Here is a 7,082-nt window from a genome sequence, read left to right on the forward strand (position 1 = left end):
CGTGCAAAAAGTCATTAGAATGTGCTAAATCCTGATTGTGACTACAATAGGAAAGTGAGAGAAACTGGTCAGAAGTGATGGCCACGCTTTCACACGGGCAGAGAGGGACAGAGGGGGCACCACTCTTCCTTTATCTAAGTCAATGTTTGCTTTAGTCTATTTTTGCTTCCTCTTTCACTTCCTACTAAACATGTCACACCAGACCCAGTCATGTCAATATTTAAGGGACGGATTTAGCAGCCTCATTGTCTCCACTTCCTGTAATCACTGAACACGAATGTGTGGCTGTTGTTCTACTTCCAAAATAAGTTTTACACATAGTTAACCCTGTCCTCTTCCCACCATCCACCTCTACCTTTTCAAATCAAACCACTTCTAATAATGGTTCCTCAGTTCTGAAATTCTATTTTGTTTATGTTTCATGCTCAGGATTTCCAATAAGTTCAAGGAAAAGATAAAATGAATGCATTAACTCAGTTTACTGACTTTCCGAATCAGATTTCTCCAGTGGTAAACACTGAGCCTCTGAATAATTTTGTATTTTTTGTATAATTTCCTTCCCTTATTTGGAGGCCTTATTAATCATATATTTAATATTCTGGATTGATTATCTTATTTTAAATGGTTTTTTGGTTTGCTTGTTTTTTAAGAGACAGGGCCTTGCTCTGTTTCTCTGGCTGGAGTGCAGTGATCTGATCACAGCTCACTGTAACTTCGAATTCCTGGACTCAAAAGATCTTCCCGCCTCAGCCTGGACTACAGGTTAATTTTATTCTTCTTTTTCTGTAGACAGAAGATCTTGTTATGTTACTCAGGCTGGTCCTGAACTCCTGGTCTTAAGTAATCCTCCAAAAGTGCTGAGATTACAGGCATGAGTCGTCCCATAAGTCATCTTATTGTTCTTTCTTTCGTGGTTATAGTGTTTGTTTTCTTATTTATAGAAAGTATCTCAATTTTATCATCCAAACTTGCCACTGAATTCTTATTGTGCCATCATACTTTTCGTTTCTGAGATCTCTTTTCCATTTTCTTAAAGTTTCTTTTTTCACAGTATCCTGTTCTTTCCCCCTCCCCCCACAGATACAACATTCTTTTCTCTCCCAGGACGTTGGAATTATAGTTTCTCCAAAGTTTTCTCTTTCTCCTTACATTATCTGAAATCACAGAGACTATTTCAATGGAAATCTCATTACAGGTGGTCATACATCCCAAGGGAAGCTGGGCTCTTTGGGGGCCTAGACTTTTTAAATAGTGGAAGCTTTCTTCAAATACATGATGGAAAATAAAGTCAAGCCTTCAATTTTCCTCCCTCCCTGTCCTCAATCCACTACCATGTGACTTTGCAGTTCCTCTCCTTAAAGAGGCAGAATCTGTTTCCTAAACCCTTGAATGTGGACATTTCTTATAATTTCCTTTGGCCAATACAATTTAGTAGACATGACTATGCCAATTCTGAGCCTACGCCTCAAGAAACCTTGCTTGTACATTTCTGCTCGTTCTCTCTCTTCCACCTTTATCATTCCATAAACCTTGCCGAGGCATGGAGCAGAGCCAAGCTGCCCCGTGTAGTCCAGCTGAGTCTACCCTAGATCAGCCAGGGCCAGCCAACCCCCAGGCATAAAAGCAACAACTCCAGCCAAGACTAAGCATAGAGCTACAGAGCAAGCCACCCTACACAAGAGAGTAATAAATGTTTCTTAAGTGTGTCCCTGAGATTTTGTGGTTGGTTTGTTGCACAGCATTATTATGGGAACAGACAGCTAACACAGGGAGATGGTTATGCTTATGATGACCCGAAGGGCCTTAAGAGAGGAAGAACATGATTTGATTTGCAGTTTGGCTACACTGTGTAGGTAAATGATGATGAATGCCTAAATGACGACACCAGCAAGGGTAGTACAGGAGAAGATAAATACTAGAAAAACCACAGAGGTAGATATTACAGCATGTGGTAACTGGCTGGCTGTAGAAGGAGAGGGAGAGGAAAGGTTCTAGTATGTTTCTTAGGTATAGGGTTTTGAGGCCATGAAATGAACTGAAATTAGGTTCAGGAAGGAACATATTAAGTTCAGTAATGCTATATTAAATTTGAATCCCTATGGGACATTCAGGTAGAGTTCGTTTTCTGTATAGGTCTGAAGGCTGGGGCACAGCTCAAGTTTTGTGAGAGTAATCCTAATTTAGGAAACCTCAGTGTATGGATGGTAAATAGAGCTGTGAGTCTAGATGAAATCACCCAGAGTGAGGGTATATATTAAGAGGACAGGCAAAGACAGAAGACTATAAACGTAAACAATGTTTAAGGTGCTTGCTGAGAATAGGGGGCCAGCAAAGTGGGGAGAGGTGGGGAGACAGGGTGAAAATCACAAGAAGAATCAGGTATCTCAAAGCCAGAGGAATATTTTAGAAAGAGAGAAATCAATAGTAACTACTTGGTGTGAGCTGTATCTCTTTCATTAACAAGACTTACCTATCAAATTTTTAGAACCAGAAACAGAATTAAAGATCAAGAACTCAACATGGCAGCTACATCTACAAAGTTATTTTTCAAACTCAATAAATAAACGTGTATGAATTGGCCTCTGTGAATCTGACAGCGAAGTGAATGGTTAAAATATTTCTGAAAATACTTAAAAGAAGCCTTTCAAAAACTGGACAATCGCTTTTTAAGTCCCATGAAATTTAAGAGAGAGAAGAATTATTCTTAACATCCATAATAAGTTCTTTTTTCTTTCCTTCAGTTTCAGGTGGCTTTCCCTAGAGAGTGCTGGAACAGATGCTCGGTGAACATAAAGGTCATCTCTCTCTGGGGCAGAGCACTCTGGTTGTCTGATTATTTATAACTCGTCATTTGCATCAGCTGATTTAAAAACAAGCTGGGAAGCATTTAGGGCAAACGTGCAGGGACTTCAAGGAGCCTGCGTTTTTGATTTTCTTCCCCAGTGCCTCTTTTTTACTCTCACCCTTCGGCAAGGCAGAGATTAAATACAATGAAATTAGTCTGCTCTGTGAGAGTTATTTTGTTCTGTTCAATGTATACTCCTGAAAGGCTTAGTCTATGATCTGCCTCTTATAAAGGAGTGTGAAAGTAACATTCCCAGTATATAAAAACAGCACAGTGTAAGTGGTACAGCTAGCACTATAGTCTCAATTATACAGCTTTTGGCAACTCAGTAAACATCGGGAGACAATGGACTCTACAACTGATCAGCTATGGTTCATTTCAGGTCTCCTACCTTAAGGATTCTTCCCTAGGAAGGCGAATACAGCAGCTGCTCTAACCACCGGAGGGGGCCATTTCATCAGTTTCAAGCCTGACTCTAAAATGGGAGGCTTCCCACCTGCGGGTGAAAAGGGCTGGCCTGTCAGGTTCTAAGGAGAAAAGCTAGAAAGAACTAGAACTCTTCTTTGGTTGGAGCTTGTGTTGAGAGGGTGCCCCCACCCCTCGCTGACCCCTGTGGGGACTGGAAGGATTCTAGCGGGAGAGCAGGGGATCTGGGACAGCTCATCACACCTCCAGCAGCTGCTCATGTCCTGGTATGGGTCCTGCCCATGAGGAACTGCTCCTCGCTGTCCCACACACATCCTAACACATTGCTGCGCTGCTGGGCACATTCTTTACATGACATTTCCCTAAAGAAGCTCACAAAACACGGGGGCAGGTAAAGAGAGATTCTGTTTCAAATTTACTCACAGTATTTCACCAGCACATATTTCACCAGCACAACATCCTTGGACATATTGATAATTAAGAACAGGTGCTGTTAGTCATAGCATGTCTGCGCCTGTTTCAGTGGCCAAGTACAAAAGCCCGACTCATACTAGAAATAGTTGGCTTCAGAATTGACTCTCTGGAAGATACTGTTGCTCCTTCTTCATCTCTTGGCTCTGCTTTCTTAACTGTTGACTTCAAATGTCAGGTAGATCCTCTTCTTGTAATAGCAGGTTGGCCCAGCCAGCTCCAGGTTTAAGTGACTATTCATTGTTGCAGATATCAGGGAGAGGGGAAAAAAAAAGATGAAATGGCTCTTAGATCCCATGGATCCCTGCAAAAAGAAACTGTCTTTTCCCTAATAGCTCCAGCAAGAAGTCTAGGCCCCCGTGGAGCCCAGGTTACCTTGGGATGTGTGCCCACCTGTTATGAGCCAGGCCTGAGTCCTGTGCCCTTCCATAGCTACTACCACCACAAAACCTGCACAGAGAGAGGGACAGTGGTTGTGGATGCTTGAAGCAGACTGCACGGAGTTAGAGTGAGGAAGAACTAGTCTCCAAAAAGTAAAAAAAAAAAAAAAAAAGAGAGAGAGAGAAGATTATTCCTAGAAGGAAACAATGCTAGCCATTCAGAAAATCCTTCTGTCTCTTATAGTTTGTAATGCTGAGAGCATTAAAAGAACTTTAAAAATAATAGTTAAAAGAATCATTAAATTTGGCAGGGCACAGTGGCTCATGCTTATAATCCTAGTACCCACAGAGCCAAGGCAGGAGGATTGCTTGAGGTCAGGAGTTCAAGACCAGACTAAGCAAGAGTGAGATCCCATGACTACTAAAAATAGAAAAACTAGCCAGGGCTTCACATAATGGAAAAACTAGCCAGGGCTTCACATGATGTGCACCTGTAGTCCCAGCAATTAGGGAGGCTGAGACAAGACAATCACTTGAGGCCACGAGTTTGAGTTTGCAGTGAGGTATGATGATAAGACTGACTCTACCCAAGGTGGTAGAGTGAGACACTCTCAAAAAAAAATAAAATAAAAATTAAAGTAATAATAATGATCTTGATGATAATATTTCTGAAACCCAAATAGAGGACGATATAGAATGAAAATAAGATCACTGCTAATTATTCCAATATAGAGAATCCATTGTCCTATCTACAACTTAATATTTGGTCTATTTAATGGCAAACTTGGATATAAAATTGATGTCAGTGCTACATCATAATGAAAGGACAAAGAAAGTGTATTTGGTGATTTAAGAAAAATAGGATTAAGGCTCGGCGCCTATAGCTCAACCGGCTAAGGCGCCAGCCACGTACACCTAAGGTGGCGGGTTCGAATCCCCAGCCCGGACCCGCCAAACAACAATGACAGCTGCAACCAAAAAATAGCCGGGCGTTGTGGCGGGCGCCTGTGGTCCCAGCTACTTGGGAGGCGGAGGCAGGAGACTCGCTTGAGCCCAGGAATTGGAGGTTGCTGTGAGCTGTAATGCCACGGCACTCTACCCAGGGGGACAGCTTGAGGCTCCGTCTCAAAAAAAAAAAAAAAAAAAAAAAAAAAAAAAAAGAAAAATAGGATTAAGAACAATAACTAATTTTGTGTTCTAGCACATGGGTAGTTGAATGGGCACTCAAGTAACCTGATTTGTGTTCCTGTTTCAGCCACCACAATGGGTAAATTTGCATCTTACTTGCCTTTGAGCAGAATTCCTCTCCCAGGCAGGCAGGCAGGCAGGCAGGCCGGCCCATCACAAATCATGACCAAGCACTGGGCATTTGTTCAGGCTGTGCCCCAGCCTGAAGCACATGCCCCCATCTCTCTGGCTACCCATCTCTGCTGTGAGTACTACTCCAACGCCCCCTGGCCTCCACTATCTCACAGTCCTTTCTAAGTCAGATAAAGTTGCTGGCAAAACCCGAAAACTCCTACTTCATAGAATTTTGTGCCTATAGCCTAATTCTGACACTAATCTTGCCTTTTTGTTTTATCCCTTGTACATTTTTCATGGTATACCTCATGTTTTACTTCTACCCACTTGCAGTTCATGTTTGCTGATTCCAAAGTCCCTATGCATCTTTTCAGACATGCTATGTATTTCATCTTCTCTTTCAATATGGGACGGGTTCCTGTCCTCTGCCACCCCCTTCCCACTCTCACTCTTGACCTGGCTACTTCCTACTTGCCCTGCTTAGTTTATAGGTCCTCTCTTCTGATAAGCTTTCCATTGCCCTAAAAGTTAGAACACGCTCCCCCTGTAGTTTTCCAGAGCCTCTTCGGCAGCTTAGGTATGCGCGTTCTGTGTGAACATTATCAATGCAAAATCTTCAACGAGCCTTTGATCTACTTAGCAGGTAGAAAATAGCTCACAGGAAAAAATCAGAGAGCAATTGAATCCTAAATAGCATTGTGCTCACTAAAAGTGCATGAGGAGTTCAACAAAAAGGGAAAATTAAGAAAGGTTTCAGGGAACCGAGTGTTTTATTCGTCGCAGTATCCTTAGCCATGTGCTCAGCACCTAGAACAGACAGAATACCAGATGTCAGTCCCTACACAAATAGAATAATTTGGACTTGGATAAATGCCCGAGGGACAGAGGAAAGGAGGGAACATCTAATAGAGTACTAGACCTGAACTGAATTTGAACACCCGGGGGCAGAGTAGATTGTTATTGTACCTAGTTTGAATCTCTTATAAAACTAGATGAATTATACCATCCTCGCTTTAAGGCAGAGGTAAACAAGCACCTTTTTAAAAAAGGGTTAAAAGAAGAAGAAAAGGAAGTGGAATTTGGGGTAGAGAGGGTGAGGGATGTAAGGATGAACCACCTTTGCAGAGCAGTAAGTTTTATAGTTTTATTCCTAGAATGTCTTAGAACAAATATATCACCTCAAAGTCTGAAATTGTTTGCAACGGATTCTGCTTTAAAGAAGAATTGTTCTTCATCAGGTCAAATGCTTTGTACTTTGATCAAGGACTGAGAAATCATATCGCTCCTCTCCTATTCGAAACAGCATGTCTCAGACTAATCTGGAATGTATTTTCTAGAAAACAGAAAACAATGCATTAGTGGCATGAACCATAATAAAGAGTTTGGGGTGATCTATTATTTATCAAGCCATCAGTCTGCGTGTATCAGCTGTAATGAATCACCTCACAGGAACTTAATACGCTCTGGGAATGATTCTTGAGCGTTGTACCCAGGCAATCTAATAAGGAAACTTGAAGCAACTGTGTCAGAGGAACAGGAAAACAAGCCAAGCTGTTATCTCTTATTGAGTTTATTTTCTCTTAGAGAATCCTGAGAAAACAAAAGGCATTTTGTTTGAAGTATTTTTGCCTTCTTCAAGTCTGAGGGGAAAAAACATT

Source organism: Otolemur garnettii, unplaced genomic scaffold (assembly GCF_000181295.1).
Source record: "Otolemur garnettii isolate 467f Iridium unplaced genomic scaffold, OtoGar3 scaffold00016, whole genome shotgun sequence".
Taxonomy (NCBI): Eukaryota; Metazoa; Chordata; class Mammalia; order Primates; family Galagidae; genus Otolemur; species Otolemur garnettii.